At 46.1% G+C, this 22032-nt stretch overlaps 1 protein-coding gene across 1 annotated transcript in view; it reads left to right on the forward strand.

The window, feature by feature from the left end:
* Nucleotides 1–7265: 7265 nt before the first annotated feature.
* ADGRB1 (adhesion G protein-coupled receptor B1) overlaps nucleotides 7266–22032 on the forward strand; it is a gene marked incomplete in the record, with an annotated part of 698266 nt that continues 683499 nt past the window's right edge. The window contains 1 exon segment of the mRNA XM_073629372.1: nucleotides 7266–8071.

Genomic DNA, 22032 nt, shown 5'->3' on the forward strand with positions numbered 1-22032 from the left:
TGAACAGTGAAGCAGAAGTAGATGGACAGTGAAGCAAAGAGACAGAAGATAGTAAAACAAAGCAGAGACTACTTCCCAGATCTTGGTGAACAGGCCTCATAGGCGTTCCTGTAATGTAGGACTGGCCATGGGAGCTCTGGAGATGCCCTATCATAGAATACAGAGCTAGTATGGAAGGAGGCCCTGATTCTGGTACTGGCGGGGTCCACCATGCTGTCTTCTCCTATCTAGAGAGAAATTGCTGAGGCCCTCCATCACTGAAGAGGATAAGACCTGTTACCCTCTTTGTATGAGGACAGTGCTGGTCACCTAGACAGAAGCCTGGATTTATCCTTCAGAAAGAATGTTTGTAGAGTGGCTCCTTCTATAAAGGGGTGCAAGATGACCCATCTTTCTGTGGAGTGTTCCCTGTACTGGGCATCTAGCGTATATCTGTCAGCACTGCCTCCCACATATCTGTTCTTGACAATGGTATTAGTGGTCAACAAGAACCTTCAGACACCAGGGTGACCCTCTGTTCTTCGTCTGTCCCGGAGTGTGGGACCATACATTGCATAGACTGCACTAACTGCAGAGGATGTGTCAGGCATCACATAGATAGCAAGTTACATCAGGCACTTATAAAACCATTCTACTGGTTTACTGTACATAACAACACTGCAAAACACAGGAGTGTTTAAAGATGTAACCATGGAGATCAGATATGGTAACAAGCAGGTCAGGTATTGATCACAGAACAAGTAGGTATAGGAGACCCAATAGAGGAAAGACAGAGGGACAGGTCCAGTAAAGAGGGCAGACTGGGAGAGGTAAAGAGGGCAGACTGGGAGAGGAAAAACAGGAGAAGCAAGTCAGAGAAAGAGGGAAACAATGGTACAGGTGAGATGGAGAAGAGAGAGCATATCCGGTCAGGTAGGGAAAGCGGAACAGATCAGGTAGAGGAAAGACAGAAGGACAGGGCAGATAGAAGAAAGACAGAGGGGCAGGTCAAATAGGAGAGAGACAGAAGGACTGGTCAGATCAGAGAAAGACAGAAGGACTGGTCAGGTAGGAGAGAGACCGGATTGGTCAGATCAGAGAAAGACAGGACAGGTCAGATAGGAGAGAGACAGGAGGACAGGTCAGGTAGGAGAGAGACAGAAGGATGGCTCAGATAGGGGAAAGACAGAAGGACAGGTCAGATAGGTGAAAGACAGAGGGACAGGTCAGATAAGAGACAGATAGAAGGACTGGTCAGATCAGAGAAAGATAAAAGGATGGGTTAGATTGGAGGAAGACAGAAGGACAGGTCAGATAGGAGAGAGACAGGAGGACAGGTCAGGTAGAGGTAAGACAGAAGGACAGGTCAGAAAGGAGAGAGACAGGAGGACAGGTCAGATAGGAGAGAGACAGGAGGACAGGTCAGATAGGAGAGAGACAGAAGGACAGGTCAGATAGGAGAGAGACAGGAGGACAGGTCAGATAGGAGAGAGACAGGAGGACAGGTCAGATAGGAGAGAGACAGAAGAACAGGTCAGGTAGAGGAAAGACAGAAGGACAGGTCAGGTAGGTGAAAGACAGAAGGACAGGTCAGATAGGAGAAAGACAGAAGAGCAGGTCAGATAGGTGAAAGACAGAAGGACAGGTCAGATAGGTGAATAACAGAGGGACAGGTCAGATAGGAGAGAGACAGAAGGACAGGTCAGATAGGTGAAAGACAGAGGGACAGGTCAGATAGGATAGAGACAGAAGGACAGGTCAGATAGGAGAGAGACAGAAGGACAGGTCAGGTAGAGGAAAGACAGAAGGACAGGTCAGGTAGGTGAAGGACAGGTCAGATAGGAGAAAGACAGAAGAGCAGGTCAGATAGGTGAAAGACAGAAGGACAGGTCAGATAGGTGAATAACAGAGGGACAGGTCAGATAGGATAGAGACAGAAGGACAGGTCAGATAGGAGAAAGACAGAAGGACAGGTCAGGTAGAGGAAAGGCAGAACTTAGGACAGGTCAGATAGGAGACAGACAGAGGGACAGGTCAGATAGGTGAAAGACAGAGGGACAGGTCAGATAGGATAGAGACAGAAGGATAGGTCAGATAGGTGAAAGATAAAGGGACGGGTCAGATAGGAGACAGACAGAAGGACAGGTCAGATCGGAGAACGACAGGACAGGTGGACAGAGAAGAGGCAATTGTACAGGTGAGACAGAGAAGAGGGAACGTATCCGGTCAGGTAGGGATAGCAGAACAAGTCAGATAGAAGAAACACAGAGGAACAGGTCAGATAAAGGATAGAAAGGGAAACCAGTCAGGTAGATTAAAGACAGGAGAACAGACCAGGTAGAGGTAAGACAGAGGAACAAATCAGGTAGAAGAAAGGAGGAGGAACAAGTTGGGTAGAAGAAGGCAGAAGAACCGGTCAGGTAGAAGACAGACCAAGGAACCGGTCAGGTAGAAGACAGACCAAGGAACCGGTCAGGTAGAAGATAGACCAAGGAACCGGTCAGGTAGAAGATAAACCAAGGAACAGGTCAGGTAGAAGATAGACAGAGGAACCAGTCAGGTAGAAGAAAGATAACAGAATGGTTCAAATCAGAGGGCAGGCCAGATAAGGTAGAAAATAGATAGCAGAGAGGATGAGGAAAAGACTTCTGGCAAGATCAGAGAAGAGTAATGCCGCGTACACACGGTCGGACTTTTCGTCTACAAAAGTCCGACAGCCTGTCCGACAGACTTCCGGCGGACTTCCGGCGGACTTGCAGCAGACTTTCTAACGAACGGACTTGCCTACACACGACCACACAAAAGTCCGACGGATTCGTACGTGATGACGTACACCGGACTAAAATAAGGAAGTTCATAGCCAGTAGCCAATAGCTGCCCTAGCATGGGTTTTTGTCCGTCGGACTAGCACACAGACGAGCGGATTTCGGGGTCCGTCGTAGTTACAACGTAAAGATTTGAAGCATGTTTCAAATCTAAAGTCCGTCGGATTTGAGGCTGAAAAAGTCTGCTGAAAGTCCGGAGAAGCCCACACACGATCGGATTACCAGCCAGCTTTAGTCCGTCGGCGTCCGTTGGACTTTTGTAGACGAAAAGTCCGACCGTGTGTACGCGGCATAAGGCTTATCTTATTTTTCTGCAAAAAAAATATCAGCCTATGTTCCCTTTCCTATTACTAACATTGGCAGTAAGTCGCATTTTTACTAACTAATCTGGTAAAGTAGAGGCCAGGCTCCAGCCCTGGAGAGGGGGGATAGGGAAGAATATGAGAAATGGAGGAATAGGTCAGGTAGATCTTGAGTAACAGGTCATAGAAAGGAGAGGTGCGGGACAGGCCAGGTGGAGAGCAGATTGTGGAAAAGGTCAGTTATGGATTTATTTCAGAGCTGGTTGGTTAAGAAACCAAAGAACACATTAGCTTGGTGATGATGTAGCAAAGCAAATTGGGTACTAGAGCTACAACCGAGCAACCCAGGTGGCATGCAGCAGAAGGCAGCTTGTAGAAGAGACTAAACAGAGCCGTTTAGATAGCATGCAGCAGAAGACAGCTTGTAGAAAAGATTAAACAGAGCCGTTTGGGTAGCATGCAGCAGAAGACATCCAATAATGAATTAGAGTAGCACAGTCCAGGTAGCACACAGCAGAACATGTTGTGTAGAGGTGATAGAGCAGAGCAGACCAGGTAACATGCAGCAGAACAGGTCTAGATGCCATAGAAATGATAGAACAGAGCATTTCAGGTAGCCTGCAGCAGAACACAATGTCTGGATGGGAAAGACCAGAGCAGTTCAGGTAGCATGCAGCAGATCATGTTATGTAGATGAGACAGAATAGAGCAGTTAATGTAATGTGCAGAAAAACACAGTGTCTAGATGAGATAGAGCAGAGCGGTTTAGATGGCTTGCAGAAGAATATGTTGTGTAGGTGGGATAGAGCAGAGCAGTCCAGGCAGCATACACGGAACACTAGAGCAGAGGAGCAGTTCAGGTGGCATGCAGCAGAACATGTTGTGTAGATGAGATAGAACAGAGCAGTTGAGGTAGCATGCAGCAGAACACATTGAGTATATGAGATAGAATGGACCAGTTAAGGCAGTGTTCAGCAGAGAACATTGAGTAGGTGGGATAAAACAGTGCAGCAGCAGAACATGTTGTGTAGATGAGAAGGAGCAGAGTAGTTCAGGTAGTGTGCAGCAGAACATGTTGTGTTGATGACATTGAGCAGAGCAGTTGAAGTAGTGTGCAGCAGAACATGTTGCATAGATGAGACAGAGCAGTTGAGGTAGTGTGCAGCACAACCTATTGTGTAGATGAGGTGAGACAGAGCAGTTGAGTTAGTGTGCAGCAGAACATGTTGCTTTGATGAGACAGAGCAGATGAGGTAGTGTGCAGCAGAACATGTTGTGCAGATGATATAGAGCAGAGCAGTTGAGGTAGTGTGCAGCAGAACATGTGTAGATGACATAGAGCAGAGCAGTTGAGGTAGTGTGCAGCAGAACATGTTGTGCAGATGGTATAGAGCAGAGCAGTTGAGGTAGTGTGCAGCAGAACATGTGTAGATGACATAGAGCAGAGCAGTTGAGGTAGTGTGCAGCAGAACATGTTGTGTAGAAGACATGGAGCAGAACAGTTGAGGTAGTGTGCAGCAGAACATGTTGTGTAGATGAGATAGAGCAGAGCAGTTGAGGTAGTGTGCAGCAGAACATGTTGTGTAGATGAGATAAAGCAGAGCAGTTGATGTAGTGTGCAGCAGAACATGTGTAGATGACATAGAGCAGAGCAGTTGAGGTAGTGTGCAGCAGAACATGTTGTGTAGATGAGATAGAACAGAGCAGTTGAGGTAGCATGCAGCAGAACACATTGAGTATATGAGATAGAATGGACCAGTTAAGGCAGTGCAGCAGAGAACATTGAGTAGGTGGGATAAAACAGTGCAGCAGCAGAACATGTTGTGTAGATGAGAAGGAGCAGAGTAGTTCAGGTGGTATGCAGCAGAACATGTTGTGTTGATGACATTGAGCAGAGCAGTTGAAGTAGTGTGCAGCAGAACATGTTGTATAGATGAGACAGAACAGTTGAATTAGTGTGCAGCACAACCTATTGTGTACATGAGGTGAGACAAGGCATTTGAGTTAGTGTGCAGCAGAACATGTTGCTTTTATGAGACAGAGCAGATGAGGTAGTGTGCAGCAGAACATATTGTGCAGATGACATGGAGCAGAGCAGTTGAGGTAGTATGCAGCAGAACATGTTGCGTAGATGAGACAGAACAGAGCAGTTGAGGTAGTGTGCAGCAGAACATGTGTAGATGACATAGAGCAGAGCAGTTGAGGTAGTATGCAGCAGAACATGTTGTGTAGATGACATAGAGCAGAGCAGTTGAGGTAGTGTGCAGCAGAACATGTTGTGCAGATGATATAGAGCAGAGAAGTTGAGGTAGTGTGCAGCAGAACATGTTGTGTAGATGAGATAAAGCAGAGCAGTTGAGGTAGTGTGCAGCAGAACATGTGTAGATGACATTGAGCAGAGCAGTTGAGGTAGTGTGCAGCAGAACATGTGTAGATCACATAGAGCAGAGCAGTTGAGGTAGTGTGCAGCAGAACATGTTGTGTAGATGAGATAAAGCAGAGCAGTTGAGGTAATGTGCAGCAGAACATGTGTAGATCACATAAAGCAGAGCAGTTGAGGTAATGTGCGCAGAACATGTGTAGATGACATTGAGCAGAGCAGTTGAGGTAGTGTGCAGCAGAACATGTTGTGCAGATGATATAGAGCAGAGAAGTTGAGGTGGTGTGCAGCAGAACATGTTGTGTAGATGACATTGAGCAGAGCAGTTGAGGTAGTGTGCAGCAGAACATGTTGTGCAGATGATATAGAGCAGAGCAGTTGAGGTAGTGTGCAGCAGAACATGTTGTGTAGATGAGATAAAGCAGAGCAGTTGAGGTAGTGTGCAGCAGAACATGTGTAGATGACATTGAGCAGAGCAGTTGAGGTAGTGTGCAGCAGAACATGTGTAGATCACATAGAGCAGAGCAGTTGAGGTAGTGTGCAGCAGAACATGTTGTGTAGATGAGATAAAGCAGAGCAGTTGAGGTAATGTGCGCAGAACATGTGTAGATAACATTGAGCAGAGCAGTTAAGGTAGTGTGCAGCAGAACATGTTGTGTAGATGACATTGAGCAGAGCGGTTGAGGTAGTGTGCAGCAGAACATGTTGCACTGATAACATAGAGCAGAGCAGTTGAAGTAGTGTGCAGCAGAACATGTTATATTGTGTTTTTCTTGCATGTAAACTCATCCAATCCTTCCATCTCCCAAACTCCATGGACCCCGAAGTGTGGTGACATATGAGGTCCCACCATAGAGATCACCATTGCCCCCTCTCAGCACCCTCCTCGCCCCATGTGCCCATTGTGCAGCTCTGGACTGTGCTGGCCCCTTTAAGGCTTTTCCCTGATTCCCCCACAGACATGAAGCCCATAAAGGGACATCTGTCCTAAGCTTGGCCAGTCTGCGGAGGCATTATTGCCATTAACCCTCCACCATCCCTTTGCTCTTGCAGCCAGCAGCTCCATCAGCCATTCCAAACGTCCCGCTCTTCACCTAAACACCAATATATACCTTCTGAATGCCACAGCTAATACCGACACAGCACCCTTCCCCTGTGCCATACAGATGCCTTCCTCTCGTTTAATTTTTTTTTTCTTTTTTTTCCTTCCACTTAAAGCAACATCTTATTGGTTCCCCCCAGTTGCCGAGATCTCCTGGTGTCAACTCATGTTAGAGGCTTCAGGTGCAAGAAAAGGGGACAATGCAGGAACAAGCTTCTCTACACTATGGTACACATGGCTGGATGCTGTCACCATGGTAACATCCACGGTTAATCACAAGGAGGAGGGGGGGGGGGGGGTGCTCCATACTGCATCCCTCTCCGCTGACTTTTCTTCAGTCTCTTTCCACCGTCTCGGCCAAAAAGAACCCAAGAGGTCGTTGAAGTCCTAGGTTTTCCTGGTAAGGGTCTCTTCTTCTCCAGATTTGGTCTCTCCAATTTGGGTTGTCCAAGTTACTGCCCTGGAAAATGGACAGCAGCACCGGTGCGGCTTCTGGGGTGTTCTTGCCACCAGTGAGGATGGTTCCTTCACCCAACTGGGCTTTATCCGGAGTTCAGAATTCCTTCTATTCAAGTTCGAGCCATCCGCAGCTGTTTGGTCTCCATCTCAGGGTCTAGCTACTCCCCTTCCCACCCTCCCTCCCTTCTTTTTTTTTTTTTTTTTTGCAGCTACCAACTTGTGCATCCATCCCAGCGTCTTTGCACTGGCTGCTGACTGCATCAGGACTAGGCTGGCTGTCTGCAACAGGAGCAGTTTGAAGGCATCTTGGAGCATCCTTAGCCCTGCTTGGATGAAGCCGAATTTACTTCTCTCCCCCTGGTGTGTGGCTTCTTGGATGCATTTTATCCTTTGCTCCTCTGCATCCTCTCCCCTCCTCTCTTCTCTCTCTCTCTCTTCTTTTCTCCTCTCACTCTTCTCCCCCACTCTCTCTCTCTCTCTCTCTCTCCCTCTGTCTTTCTCTCACTCTAATGTGTGATCTGGAAGGCTTATAAAAGCCTCATGTAATTCTTAATGCAGCCCCTGGCTACGAGGACTGGATCTAGTTTCACAGAGTAGCAACAAAAAATAAATAAAAAAATAATATAAAAAAAAAAAAAAAGGAAAAAAAAAAATAATAATAGAGAAGCTTCAGATGCCTAGCAGCAGCGGATCTTAAGCAAAAGCATCTCATGGGGAAGGCGATCCGTCTTGTTGTGTCACCAGAGCTTGGTTGAAGAAGACTTTGATTGTTCTATTGGATCTAATCATTTATTGGATTTGTTGTAACTGGGCATTTTCCATAAAGGCTCGCGTTCCATTTTTTTTTTCCTCTTTCCCCAGCTTGTCTACCATTGGAGGCAAAAAAAAAGGGACTGGCTGGGGCTTTGAGACTTTGCACAATTTGGTTATCGGTGGTGGAAAAAGGATTACACTTGGGGGGGCTCTGGGCTTAATACCTGGAATTTGCTACAGAAGGGAAGAATTCGCAAGTGCAAGCCATCAGGTAAGGAAAAAAAAAAAAAAAAACTTAGTCTATTGAAATTTTTTTGGAGATTTTGCATCATGGTGTATTTTTTTTTTTTTGGGGGGGGGGGGGGTCCCGTTTGGATGCTGGTCAAATATTGTTGAGATTTTCAGGAGACGTTGTAAAGCTATGTCCTCTCATCTATTAAGTTCTCCATCCCCTTCGCCTTTAGAATTGAAGCAGAAGGATCTGGTCCTTAGTGTACATTGTGTGCCCAGCACACGGAGCCGGGGAATAAAATACATGTATGAATATTTTACGGGAGGGATGAAAAAGAAGTATTATACCATCATGAATAAATCAGCCCTTCAGTAAAGCACAGAGAAGCTTTTAATACACGCTGCTGCACTGGTGGGGTTATTGGGAGGAAGACGGTTCCACTGCAAGAAGTCCATGCATGAGCTTTTATCAACATAGAGGGTCAGCGGTGTGGACCCCCTACTGCCATAGATCATGCTAGCACAGGCTGATTAGCCAGATTGTGGGGGGGCGTATTTAATGTTTCCCTAATGGGATGCCAATTTTAAGTGCTGGTTTTAGCTATAGTAGCCTTGGGTTGAGATCTCACCATGTGCCTCCTGCAACTAATTACATCCTATTTTAAGGGCAAATCAGCATCTGATCACAAATATGATGGGTTTGTATCATCTGGTGGCATGTGCTTGACTCAGTCATATCTGAATATCTTAATTTTTTTTTTTTTTTTTTTTTAGTTCATTGGTAAGGGATGGATGCTAAATGGTGACCTTTATGTGTGCGACTCAATCAGTGGATGTCAGTGCCTAATGAGTCTTTTAATACACCCAGGCTTGGAAAATGAGACATGGGGCTTCTAGAATGTGGGTCTGCAGCTGAATAGACCTCACACACACACACACAGACTACATCAATATGGATAATTACCAGCTAACCTTGTGTGAATCACCGTGCCAACGTAGGAGTCAATGGCACACTTGCCTGCAACCCCCCAACCCCACCATGCTCCCCAATCAAGCCCCCCCCCCCTTCCTCATCGAATTAAGATTCCAGAACCCAGACCTTTTTTTTTTTTAAATTTAAATATTCCACCAGATTTAAGCCTAAAATTTGAGCCTTGAAGACGTGATGGTTGGAGGTGATAGAGAACCACCCACCCCCCCCCCCCCAATTCCATTCCGGCTTACGAAAACCCATGCCAAGCAGTTTGAACCCAGATAGTCCATTAGATAAATTCTGCAAGATGGAAAAGAACTCAGACCTTGTCATTTGTTTTTTTTTAATTTAAATATTCCACCAGATTTAAGTCTAAAATTTGAGCCTTGAAGAAGCAATGGTTGGAGATGATCGAGAACCCCCCCCCCCCCCCCAAATTCTATTCCGGCTTATGAAACCCATGCCAAGCAATTTGAACCCAGATAGTCCATTAGATCATTTGTGCAATAGGGAAATGAGGAAAAGGGTTAATATTTTGTGGTTGCTTCATGAGGTTGGTGTAGATAAGAGGAAACAGAACAATTGGTTTGCAGGTATGGTAAAGAACCATGTGTGGTCTTTGAAGTCCCTGGAGGACAGAAGGTCTACTGGGACTTGTTGAGCTGAACCCTTATTTGTGTTTGCCAATTACCTCCCCCCACCCTCCAAGGATCTTATGTGCTTCCAGTGAATATTTTTTTTTTTTGTAGGCTGTCAAGCAATTGTAGATGCCCCATGGGCAGCTGCGGGCCCTTTATGAGGAGCAAGAGGGCACAATTTGAGTCAATAAACAGGCTGGAGGGTTAGATAAAAATCCCCCGGAGAACGCCACATGCTCACATGCTATTCTGAATTGACTAAAACGCGACCGGTGATTTTTTTTTTTTTTTTTTTGAAAAAGTGAGAAAATTTCATCACAAGTTTACTGTGATTGCACCTAAAAGCTGCTAAGACATTCTGATAGCTTGTACAATTACACTGGGAATCTCTTGCTCTATTTTAAGCTCTGAAAAAATAAAAAAAAATGTAAAAAAAAAAAGAAGAAGAAAAGGGTTTTCCATGGGTTTTAAGCTTTTCCCTCTCTACTTCACTACAATTCAAATCTCTGGCTAACAGCAATTTTCTCCTCCTGGGGTCGCATCGTCTGGCCAGCAAGGGGTTAGCCGGCGGTAAATGGAGGAAAATTGTTCACGCATTTTCATTTGAGTTCAACAGTCTATTGTCTAGAATCCTACAAAAAAAAAAAAAAAGCAAACAGGAATTCATGGTGAGTTTTAAAGGCAGTGGGGAAATGTGAATAATGTCTATGATCAGAGCAGATAGAATTACTAGAGGAAAAAAAATAGCAAAGTGGACAGTCGTAGAATGCAGACCACTTCTAATTTTATCCGGAAAAACATCCCTTTAATCTCTCTCTAATCTACCATATGCTGCCCAGAGGAGAGGAAAAAATCTTTCAAACAACGATTTTTAAGGGTCGTTGGATAGCAAAAGCAAGACTGAACTGTGATCATGAGTGTTGGGATATAGCTTATAATGTGCAAGCAATCAACTGGAAGATTGCCATTGATGATGGAACCACAAGTGGGGCTTATGGTTCCCTGAAGCTAGTAGACCTCAAAGCCTTAGCCCAAGCCCTTCTTATATGTGCAAGTAGTCAACTGAAGGATTGCCATTGATGATGGAACCACAGGTTGTGCTGGGACCTTTGGTTCTTCTGCAGCTAGCAGACCTACTAAGCCTTAGCCCAAGACCTTCTTATATGTGAAAGCAGTCAACTGAAAGGTTGCCATTGATGATGTAACCACAGGTTGTGCTGGTACCTATTGTTCCCCCTCAGCTAACAGACCTCTCTCCAAAGCCCTAGCCAAAATCCCTCTTATGTGTGCAAGTTGTTAACTGAAAGGTTGCCATTTATGATGGAACCACAGGTTGTGCTGGAACCTATGGTTCTCCTGCAGCTAGCAGACCTCAAAGCCTTAGCCTTCTTATGTGTGCAAGTAGTCAATTGAAAGGTTGCCATTTATGATGGAACCACAGGTTGTGCTGGGACCTATGGTTTTCCTGGAGCTAGCAGACCTCCAAGCCTTAGCCCAAGCCCTTCTTATATGTGCAAGTAGTCAAATGAAAGGTAACCATTTATGATGGAACCACAGGTTGTGCTGGAACCTATGGTTCTCCTGCAGATAGCAAATCTCAAAGCCTTAAGCCCCTCTTATATGTACAAGCAGTCAACTGAAAAGTTGCAATTTATGATGAAACCACAAGTTGTGCTAGGACTTATGGTTCTCCTGCAGCTAGCAGACCTCAAAGCCTTAGTCCAAGCCCTTCTTATATGTACAAGCAGTCAACTGAAAGGTTGCCATTGATGGTGACATCACAAGTGGTGCTGGGATTTATGGTTCCCTATCCAGCTAACAGACTTCTCTCCAAAGCCTTAACCTGAGCCCCTCTAATATATGCAAGCAGTCAACCACAGATTTCCATTTATAATGGAACCACAGGTTGTGCTGGGACTTATGGTCCCCCCTCAGCTAACAGACCTCTCTCCAAAGAACTGACCCCTGTTTCTCCAAAGCCTTAGCCCAAACCCCCTGATATGTGCAAACAGTCAACAGAAAGATTGCCAGTGATGATGGAACCACAGGTTGTGCTGGGACTTATGGTTGCCAGGAACAGATCTCTCACCAAAGCCTTAGCCCTTTGTACATGTGCAAGCAGTTAACAGAAAGGTTGTCATTGATGATGGAACCACAAATGGGGCTGGGACTTATGGTTCCCCTGCAGCTAGCAGACTTCAAAGCCTTAGTCCAAGCCCTTCTTATATGTGCAAGTAGTCAACAAAAAGGTTGCCATTTATGATGGAACCACAAGTGGTGCTGGGACTTATGGTTCCCCCACAGCTAACAAACCTCTCCCCAAAGGACTAAGGACTGAACCCCTCTTCTCCAAAGCCTTAGCCCCAACCCCTCTTATATGTGCAAGCAGTCAACTGAAAGGTTGCCATTGATGATGTTATCATAGGTTGTGCTGGGACTTATGGTTCCCCCTCAGCTAACAGACCTCTCTCCAAAGCCTTAGCCAAAACCCCTATTACAAGAGAAAGCAGTCAACTGAAAGGTTGCCATTGATGATGGAACTACAAGCAGTGCTGGGACTTATGGTTTTTTTGCAGCTCGCAGACCTCAAAGTCTTAGTCCAAGCCCTTCTTATATGTGCAAGTAGTCAACTGAAAGGTTGCCATGATGACGATGGAACCACAGGTTGTGCTGGGACTAATAGTTCTCCCACAGCTAACAGACCTCTCTTCAAAGGACTAAGCCCCTCTTCTATGTGTAATTGAGCAATAAACTCATCTTATTTTCAATTTTGTCTGCAGTTCTAGTAATTTCTTTGTCGCCCTTGCTCCCGTCCATCCATCATATGTTCTTTTCAGGAGGCAGCTAGTTAGTTTCCAGTGAGAAATAATATGATCTAAATCACCCCGGGAATGATTAAACGTCCACTCCTCTGAGAAGCGACACTCCGATCATCGCCCCTCTCAAACGCACTTTCCGATGGATGTTTGTCAGGAGTCATTGACATTCCGGGCCAGGGCTTGGCAATTGACTTGAATGGTGATGATGATGTGATTTAAGGCGACTGGGAAGAAGTGGCTTATTGTGGAGCAATTTCGCAGGCTGCGTTTAGGAGGGTTTGCACGCGGAGTGGGCAACTGAAGGGTGGTGAAAAAAAAAGGGGGGGGGGGCAAAATATACAGAAATTTGATAAGGGAAGGTACGGTTATATGGAAAGCACAAGAGATGTTGGCTTCTTTCTGGGCAAGGAGCGATGCAGGTGTTGTCCACAGCAACCCGGTTAGCTTGGATCCTTCAGGAAGACGAATCCGAAGGGTTGCAATAGGCAGGCGTTCTCTCTTTTATTAATTAGCTTCAATTTGATTTGTCATTTACTAAATACTGAAGTCCTGACATGCGATATTTGTAATACTAATGATGACTAAGATATGATAATTATTATAATAATGATAACGATGTTCTCTTTAAAAATTCATGTATCTATTGACATTATATTGTCTCTGACTATGAAGGTGTACATATATGCACAGAAGATACATCAATTATGTATAAGCTGCTCATATATACATATAAAACATATGGTACATATGTACACCAATCCCTATTGGTCTACCGGTCTGAATACACATAAAAATTGGGTTCATTTAACCCCGCGTCCGCCTGTCTCAAAACCCCCTTTGGGCGTGATTGACAGCAGCCTAAATGCGGCCCTATCCCATCCTAAACGGTTAAGTCAACAGGAATATGCAAATATGAATTCAGTCCGAGGCCTCACTCATAATTCCATCCCTCCCCATAGACCAGCAATAGCTCTTAAGAAATTAATCATATTTTCTATCTCGTTAAATGCAGCATGTGATTGGGGTATGGATGATTAAGAGATCTCGCTAATATCTTCGAACCAAAGCAACGCCGCAAAGGATTCTGGGTAGAAAATAAAAATAAAATAAAAGGGGGTAGACAAAAAACAAATTTCCATGGGGGTGGGGTGGGGGGCATGGGCAAACCCTACCAACGTCGAATTCCAGGTCCTTTGTAACGGGAGATGCGGAATGCGACCTGTTGCTGTAATTGCACAGAAAGGGAAATGTGAATAATAAGACCGATGTTCTCCTGTAGCTGAGCTAACTTTATGGCGTTGCAAAAAAAGCTGAAATATCCACCGTTGAAACCTAGAGGGCGCCAGATAGTCACTTTCCGCTTAGTCGGTGGAAAGGCGCACAGTGCTGTACTCTAGTCACTGCAGATACAGACAAACAAATATAAAGCTTCTTACTATGTAATGCTGTCAGCCAGCAAATGCCAAGCTACTTGCGCCATGCACCACCACACTGATGAGTTTGGGGAATGGCGTGACGGCATGCCATTGTGCCCACCACAGCGGCAGAACAGACAAAGGTTAATTGCTCACAATACCTTATGTGATAGGATGGGGGGGGGCATTGGCTCATAATGGACACCAAGATATCAGCAAACCTGTGTAGGATTCCCCCATAGATAGGTGAGGGTTTTAAGAATTGAAGAAACTTCCTCTAGAACAGGGGGCAGCAACCAGTAGATCACGGACAGGTGACTGGTAAATCACGGTCTGGGCTTGCTGACCCACCATTCCAAAGCATCAAACAGAGTGCAATGCAGAGGGACCACTTGTAAAGTTGGAGCTGTAGTAGGGTGCAAGGGCCATGATTGCCGTGCAACGAATGTGATTGCAACACGGTAGTACGGTACGGCAATTAGAGTGCCCGGTGATCTTTGACTTTTTCCATGTTGTTCAGGTAGATCTCCACCTCTTAGATGTTGCCTACCCCTGCTCTAGAACAAAGGGGCAATAATAATGGATAGTTGGCAGTAGGGCGGTTTACATAACACCCAACTCTTCCTATAGCTGCTGTGAGTAAACAAATAGTCATGAACTGAGAAGATTAGGGAAAGTGCTCTACTGCCTTCAGCGAACAAGGTCTGTATGCGACAATTCACAGAGACCAACATTTGTCAAATGTAGCAAGACATCGAGATTGGACTTTAGGTTTCATAAAAAAATCATCAATGAAGGCTCTCGCTTGTCCAGGTTATGGTATAGCTCAGTGGTCTCCAAACTGTGGCCCGTGGGCGGATATGGCTCTTTGCTTGCCTATATTCTGATCTTGGAGCACCATTTCATCCGTTGACATCAATGATGGGACACCAATCCATCCACTTGCATCAATGATGGGGCACATTCCATAGATTATCACCAATGATGGGACACCAATCCATCCACTGGCATCAATGATGGGGCACATTCCATAGATGGTCACCAATGATGGGACACCAATCCATCCACTGGCATCAATGATGGGGCACATTCCATAGATTGTCACAAATCATGGGACACCAATCCATCCACTGGCATCAATGATGGGGCACATTCCATAGATGGTCACCAATCATGGGACACCAATCCATCCACTGGCATCAATGATGGGGTACATTCCATAGATTGTCACCACTGATGGGGCACCATTTCATCCACTGTTTAGAAAGTTTGAAGACCACTGGTAGAGCTGGTAAAAGCTAGTCCCACTCAACTGGGCGTGTTTCTAAAATATTGAACATTTATGCTCCAGTTGAATGTTGGTTGGTTGAACGAAATGTTTTTTTTTTTTTCAACCCAACTATGACCTACGTCTACTAGCTACCCATACATTTTGGGCAGTTTTCCAGTATCTGACCAAATGGACAACTTAATTTGGGGGGGGGGGCTCTAACTGTATGCCAGGTCTGTGTGGGTGCCTGTTGTGTGTGCAATGGCACTGGACCATAAGAAGTGAAAATTGGTTCTGATGGATCTACCATAAAGTGATTTTTCCTTCAAAGAAGCAGATCTGTGGTTGAAGTATAGTATAGATCAGGGTTTCTCAACCAGAGTTCCATGGAATATAAATATATAAGAATTGTGCTAAATATCAAATTATTAAGTCCATATAAATAAATTAATCTGAACAAATTAGCCCGTAAGTAATGTGATGGTGGGTCAAATCTCCATAATAATAGTATCCATCCATCACCAAAAACCGTAGTGAATCCACCACCAGCTGTAGAAACCGCTTACCAGCTCCTGTAGACACCCGTACGCCTGTGGCTTAAAACCCAGCCGGGGCCTTTCTCCGCATCTCACGGGTCCTCCATGCCTCCAATATGCTCAATGAGTTGAATGGAAATTGGGTACCAAAAAGAGACGAAAGGCTCCACATAGCATAAAATCTTTGGTTGGTTTATTAGATAAAAACACTTACAACAGTAAGTAAATAAACACCTAAAGTTTGGTGCGTCGGCCGGCACAGAACCAAACAAACCTATCCATCAAAAAAATCACCCCTCCTAGCACAAATCTTCTTCCCCTCAAATTTCCTCTCTACACACCCCCCCGACTCCAAATCCCCCCCCCCCAGTACAAATCAACCCCCTAAATTTCCCCTACTACCACAAATCCCCCCCCCCCTTCACCATATCACCACTTCTAGCACAAACCCCCCAAATCCCCCCTCCTAGCACAAATCATCTTCCCCCATCCCCCCTCCCAACACGAATCCCTCTAAATCACCACTCCTACCAATTCTCACCCCCCCCGTCGCCACCAAATTGCCCCTCCCAACACAAATCTCCTTCCCCTCATTCTCCTTGCAGCACCCCCCTTCCCCACCTCGCATGAAACCACAGTGCCCAGGGCAGCCACCCCTCCTGCTCACCCCTTGTCCCGGCCCTGGTAGTACATGTGACCAGCAATAGCCTTCCTCTGAATTATGAAGGGTATGGCAGTTATTGTCACCTAGATGAAGCCAATAACAAATACTGGCCTCCCGCCACCCTGAGCCAACATGGCAGCAGTGGGGTTTACAGGAAGGGGTGCGGACAGTGAATGAGCGCTCATTCCACCACTTACCCCCACGGAGGCCTCCCTGGACCAGGTTGGCTGAACTCTTCCTTGATCTCTGTTGGATCCTGCCCGTGACAACAAAAGTAAAACCCTGCCATGATTTGTGGTGTCACCCAGCTGCTGGATGGGGATTAGTGGCTGTTAGAAGTAAATCTTAGCTGGTATGCTGGCTTTTAAAGGGTGAATATCAGGGTTCTCAATCAATTTTGTATTATTTGTTTTTTTTTTTTATATGTATACATTTTTCCTATATATACCAAATATATTACATGACAAAGGATTCCCAGAGCACTGGCTTTAGCTTAAGACCACACAGTGTGCGCTATTGTGTGAATAATGTGGTGTGCAGTGTGAGCGCACATTGTCATGCTCTGCAATGTTGCAATGCGTTGTTTTTTTGTTTGTTTTTTCTTCCTTTTTTTAAGTTTCTAAGTAATTCTGTTTGCTTTAATGCATCAGAAAGTCCTAAGAACATGTCCTATTTTTTTTGCAGTGTAGCACTAATTGCCTTGTTCTTGCATTGGGACTACAGCTCAACAAATGCTCCGTGCTTTGCGGCTCCCTTTGTCTGATTGAAACCACTCAGCCATGGGATAGTGGAAGGCTAAATGCTGTATGTGAGAGCGCCATCTGCTGGCTAGAAATATATAAATATAATGTCATATTTCACAAGCTCCAGCAATTACTGATTATCACCTTGATATACCCTGTGCCCAACCACCCTGTGCCCAACCACGCTGTGCCCAACCACACTGTGCCCAACCACGCTGTGCCCAACCACACTGTGCCCAACCACGCTGTGCCCAACCACGCTGCTGCAAGTTAAGGGTTCCTCCCACCCAAGGGTGTATTTATAAATATTTTTAAACAAGATTCATATATTTTTCTCATTGGATGAGCGGCGTTCTGTGTTTACAGCTGTCAACTATAAAGACATAATGAAAGCAATACTGTGGAGGACGGATTCCATTGGCTCAGTAATTACAGAAAGTTCCATAGAAGTTCTATCACACTCAGTGGTCCTCATCATGTCCGTGTGTAGAGTGGCATTGCCCTGATATCAGCTTATTTTTTCCCTCTTTTAAAGTGGACCAAATATATTATATATATTTTTTCTATGCTAACAGTGTTCAGGCATCATCCAGGGTCACCATCCGATTTCTGGACTGAGATGGCGGCTCAGAGATGACACAATCCTGGGAGCTGGGAACTTAGCACAGGGATGGTGGGAACCCCTCCCGAAGCCCCAACAAAAAATTAGAGTTCTAGGCATTGAATTCGGCCCAGGTGACTATGGCCATGTTAATTGGGTGAACAGGCTGGAGAATGACGATTCCAAGGTGGCAAGCTGGAAAGGTTGGCAGCTTTCCTTGAGGGAAAATGTTGATCTGATCAAGACTTACCTGATTCCGATTTTTCTGTATGTCAGTTTTGTTTGCATTTTGTCAGTTTCTCTCTATACCAGGATCTATAGTTGTTTCTTCCAGCTGTTATGGGGGAACAGAATAAACCTTGTCAAAAGGAATGTGACTTACCTTCCTAGGCGGGAGGGTGGTCTAGGGATGGTCAACCCTGTAGTCTTTTTCTCTCTGATGTTTGTGAAGTACAATCTTGGTAACATGTTGGCAGAGAGACCGCCTGGGTGGGTTGGTATTTTCCATTCCTGGTTTAGGCTCTTTCTGCAAGACTGGGAAAATGGTGGGCCAGTGAGAAGCCTGAGGGTCAAGCATGAACAGCTCCCGGCTTATGTTGCCCCGTGTTTGAAAATGCTTCGGCAGTGGCAAGTAACAGCAGGAGAAGTCAGATCTCTTCCAAGGAAACTTCTTGAGAAGCGGATCATGAGCTCTGCTTTTTGCGAGCCACTGGCCTTGAGGGATTGCCCAAGCCTGGTTTTGGGGGTGGGTTTGCGATTGATTAATTTGGAGAGAATCCCAATGAAGTTTAGGGATCAAGCTTGGCTTGCCTTTCATGGAAAACTATATGTGAAGGGCAACTTGAAGTTTCTTTCCATGAGTGTTCGGGGCTGCCCGAGAGTGGAGTGTGGAGGAGTGGTGGAGTCCATGGATCACTTTCTACTTCAATGCTCTTTTAATATAGAGGTGTACAAGAGGGTTGGGAGAGCTCTGAGTATACCCTTCCTCCCCCATATGAGTTATGCAGAGTGGGTGTATGGGGCATTCCAGACTCGTCGGGATTATGATGTGGAAACACTTTTTTTAGTTAGTCTGGTAGTCCGTTATTTCACGTGGAGTGCACGGTGTCAGGTATCCTTACGGAGTAAAATCCTCCCTGTGGAAGTGGTGGTGCAGGACATTCTGGGTGAGGCTGGGAAGATTCGGGGTCTTGAGAAAGGCAGGTGGCAGCAGGAGGCCTGGATAAGGGCGTGGAGGAATATCAGGACTCTGTAGCTGCTGCCTGTTGATCTCGGGGTGTGCAGCTTTTCTTTGTATTCTTGATTCTCTCCCCTAGATTTTCAAGATCAAATCTATTTTTGATAAAAGGCTCCATGCATGGTGACGGTGATGTTCCTTAGTCTGGCTCTCCCGTAGGGATTATGTTGTGCGCAATTTGGTTTGTACCATTTATTATGTTCTTGTTTTGTATTATCATATTCAATTATTTTGTAAATATGTTTTATTTATTTATTATGGTTTTATTGTATATAAGTTGTTGTTTGTAAGATTTTTCAATAAACAAAATTAACCCCTCATAATGGGCACAGCGGGTGTACAGACCCGGGAACTCAGTACAGGGATGGTGGGAACCCCTCATAATGGGCACAGCGGGTGTACAGACCCGGGAACTCAGTACAGGGATGGTGGGAACCCCTCATAATGGGCACAGCGGGTGTACAGACCCGGGAACTCAGCACAGGGATGGAGGGAACTCCTCATAATGGGCACAGCGGGTGTACAGACCCGGGAACTCAGCACAGGGATGGTGAGAACCCCTCATAATGGGCACAGCGGGTGTACAGACCCGGGAACTCAGCACAGGGATGGTGGGAACCCCTCATAATGGGCACAGCGGGTGTACAGACCCGGGAACTCAGCACAGGGATGGTGGGAACCCCTCATAATGGGCACAGCGGGTGTACAGACCCGGGAACTCAGCACGGGGATGGTGGGAACCCCTCATAATGGGCACAATGGGTGTACAGACCCGGGAACTCAGCACAGGGATGGTGGGAACCCCTCATAATGGGCACAGCGGGTGTACAGACCCGGGAACTCAGCACAGGGATGGTGGGAACCCCTTATAATGGGCACAGCGGGTGTACAGACCCGGGAACTCAGCACAGGGATGGTGGGAACCCCTCATAATGAGCACAGCGGGTGTACAGACCCGGGAACTCAGCACAGGGATGGTGGGAACCCCTCATAATGGGCACAGCGGGTGTACAGACCTGGGAACTCAGCACAGGGATGGTGGGAACCCCTCATAATGGGCACAGCGGGTGTACAGACCCGGGAACTCAGCACAGGGATGGTGGGAACCCCTCATAATGGGCACAGCGGGTGTACAGACCCGGGAACTCAGCACAGGGATGGTGAGAACCCCTCATAATGGGCACAGCGGGTGTACAGACCCGGGAACTCAGCACAGGGATGGTGGGAACCCCTCATAATGGGCACAGCGGGTGTACAGACCCGGGAACTCAGCACAGGGATGGTGAGAACCCTTCATAATGGGCACAGCGGGTGTACAAACCCGGGAACTCGGTGCAGAGTTTTTGGAGTCCCAAGAAACAGAAGAGACTGGCAGGGGGTTTATTTCTTTAACATTAAATAGATTCTAAAATGTCAGTTTTAGTTGGACTGGCCCTTTAATAACAAGTATATAATAGATAACCCCATTCATATAGATGTCTAACACAACAAAGACCTTCACAGCCTCTATTCTGCAGATACCACCAGACACTGACCTTCCCATGACCTTGGGAGATTGAGTTGTCACCATTGTCACATAAAGATGTCCATGGCTGTGGATGGGGCTTTATCTCCATTCATTATTCTATTTAAAAAGCTGTGATGTGTTTTATTTGTAATCACGGGAGGATCAGAGAAGAGATCTCATCATCCATGGTACCGGGGAATATCAGAGCAGAGATCTTATCATCTGTGGTGGGGATCAGAGCAGAGATCTCATCATCCATAGTATGGGGGAAGATCAGAGCATGGATCTCATCATCCATGGTATGGGGGAAGATCAGAGCAGAGATCTCATCATCCATGGTATGGGGGAAGATCAGAGCAGAGATCTCATCATCCATGGTATGGGGGAAGATCAGAGCAGGGATCTCATCATCCATAGTATGGGGGAAGATCAGAGCAGGGATCTCGTCATCCATAATATGGGGGAAGATCAGAGCAGGGATCTCGTCATCCATGGTATGGGGGAAGAGCTCTCATCAGCCATGGTATGGGGGAAGATCAGAGAAGGGATCTCATCATCCATGGTACGGGGAAGATCAGAGCAGAGATCTCAAAATCCATGGTATGGGGGAAGATCAGAGCAGGGATCTCATCATCCATGGTATGGGGGAAGATCAGAGCAGAGATCTCATCATCCATGGTATGGGGGAAGATCAGAGCAGAGATCTCATCATCCATGGTATGGGGGAAGATCAGAGAAGGGATCTCATCATCCATGGTACGGGGAAGATCAGAGCAGAGATCTCAAAATCCATGGTATGGGGGAAGATCAGAGCAGAGCAGAGCTCTCATCAGCCATGGTATGGGGGAAGATCAGAGAAGGGATCTCATCATCCATGGTACGGGGAAGATCAGAGCAGAGATCTCAAAATCCATGGTATGGGGGAAGATCAGAGCAGAGATCTCATCATCCATGGTATGGGGGAAGATCAGAGCAGAGATCTCATCATCCATGGTATGGGGGAAGATCAGAGCAGGGATCTCATCATCCATAGTATGGGGGAAGATCAGAGCAGGGATCTCGTCATCCATAATATGGGGGAAGATCAGAGCAGGGATCTCGTCATCCATGGTATGGGGGAAGAGCTCTCATCAGCCATGGTATGGGGGAAGATCAGAGAAGGGATCTCATCATCCATGGTACGGGGAAGATCAGAGCAGAGATCTCAAAATCCATGGTATGGGGGAAGATCAGAGCAGGGATCTCATCATCCATGGTATGGGGGAAGATCAGAGCAGAGATCTCATCATCCATGGTATGGGGGAAGATCAGAGCAGAGATCTCATCATCCATGGTATGGGGGAAGATCAGAGAAGGGATCTCATCATCCATGGTACGGGGAAGATCAGAGCAGAGATCTCAAAATCCATGGTATGGGGGAAGATCAGAGCAGAGCAGAGCAGAGCTCTCATCAGCCATGGTATGGGGGAAGATCAGAGAAGGGATCTCATCATCCATGGTACGGGGAAGATCAGAGCAGAGATCTCAAAATCCATGGTATGGGGGAAGATCAGAGCAGAGATCTCATCATCCATGGTATGGGGGAAGATCAGAGCAGA

This window comes from Aquarana catesbeiana, linkage group LG05 (genome assembly GCF_042186555.1).
Source record: "Aquarana catesbeiana isolate 2022-GZ linkage group LG05, ASM4218655v1, whole genome shotgun sequence".
NCBI classification, from domain to species: domain Eukaryota; kingdom Metazoa; phylum Chordata; class Amphibia; order Anura; family Ranidae; genus Aquarana; species Aquarana catesbeiana.